The sequence below is a fragment of the Saccostrea echinata genome, unplaced genomic scaffold, assembly GCF_033153115.1.
Source record: "Saccostrea echinata isolate AGI-Se365-2 ecotype Australia unplaced genomic scaffold, CSIRO_AGI_Sech_v1 ptg000054l, whole genome shotgun sequence".
NCBI classification, from domain to species: domain Eukaryota; kingdom Metazoa; phylum Mollusca; class Bivalvia; order Ostreida; family Ostreidae; genus Saccostrea; species Saccostrea echinata.
Genome location: NW_026889803.1, coordinates 35,592,814 through 35,594,306, shown reverse-complemented (window position 1 = coordinate 35,594,306; position 1,493 = coordinate 35,592,814). Strand labels below are relative to the sequence as shown.

Genomic DNA, 1,493 nt, shown 5'->3' with positions numbered 1-1,493 from the left:
CAGTCTCAACTGCGTTTCTTCCCGAGTTTGTTCAGAGCAGACAACGTGTTTTACCAAAATCCCGATCCCGACGTCAAGGCATTTACACCCTCTCAATTTTGGTAGAGTCTATTAGTGGTTAAGTAATAGACTCTTCCCTCAATTTTCTGGGTTCGAAGTAGGAAAAGTGCATTTATTTTCAATTAATAGAGTTGAAATTAATAAATAATCACAAAAATGTATAGGTTGCCATATTTTTTTTAAAGATGTCAGACATAAATAAACAAAAGTATCTGTCAGCATAAAAAACATACATTTTTAGTCAACAGTATTTATAAAATTATGTAAAAACTGGTTCAAATACATAATTCTGATACTGAAAGTTCCAAAATAATTGCTTCTTTATAAACATGTTTAAATTCTGAATATCAGGGGAACCATTTTACATTAGAAGTACAACAAAGAAAATGCATAAGAAGGAGTTATTGCCCTTAGCACCACTTTTTAAAAGATTAAATAATTGATTAAATGAAGAAAATATTCAATTTTTAATTCTTTTACTAAACAATATTTTTCGTTATACCTATTGAAAAGCATTCTTGCAAAACATATGTTTCTATTGGGCATAAATTTAAATTAATAACATATTTTGCAAAAACCTTTGACATCACAGGAGGGTGGAAATACGTTTTAAATAGCGTATACTAGCGTATTCTATAGAGTTTTGAAGCTGGTTCCATTTGGTTACGGTGTCCACTAAAAATGGAAGATCTGTACTGGTTTGTGTTTGCGGCAGTTGTTTCCAGGAACTTGCTATTATTTTCACTTGATTTGATAGAATATTAGTATTTACACAGTTTCCAAAAGTTTTGAGTATGGATTTCCAACATATTTGGAGAAACTTTGGCAGTTCTAGTCTCTGTCAGGATGGTTTATGTACTCTCTCTCTCTCTTTCTCTCTCTCTCTCTCTCTCTGTACTATAAAAGGCCAGTGAGTATTTTTTTACAACACTCTTTGTGAAGGGAAGGAAAATCGAGAGTTTTGCCGCACTTCTGAAATTCTTTCACACTGTGACAAAATATCCTTTTTATTCAATAAATAAATTTCAGTTTTTCACTGTTGAAAATGTTATAATTTTCCACATTAATGTATTATTTGGCACAGATTCATTCCTTACCATCGAGTTAGTACATTTAAACAAAATCAAATTTTAATCGATCAAAGCTGACACATTGGTTTAATTCGAATAATTGTACGTACAACTTAATAGAATCATTCCCGCGAATTCTGCACTCCATGGTGACTATCAACAATATGGCGGAAGTAACGATATTTTCCGGGGATTAGGAAAAAAACAGTTTATTCTTATGTTTTTAAAAAAGATAACTCCAAGGTACCTTTATTTTTCTTGAACACTTCATTATGGATTATTCATGGGAAACAATTCATGCTTTGGTTTGTTCATTTTTCAGGTTTTGTAAATATTAGGGTTATAATACATATTTACAATACT

General features: G+C 31.1%; 1 protein-coding gene across 1 annotated transcript in view; it reads left to right on the top strand.

The window, feature by feature from the left end:
* Positions 1–1,270: 1,270 nt before the first annotated feature.
* The window catches only part of LOC133171594 (WD repeat-containing protein 97-like), a 58,466-nt gene continuing 58,243 nt past the window's right edge, over positions 1,271–1,493 (top strand). Inside the window, exon 1 of the mRNA XM_061306377.1 lies at positions 1,271–1,373. The gene's annotated coding sequence lies outside the window, so the exon portion shown is untranslated. The remainder of the gene's footprint in view (positions 1,374–1,493) is intronic.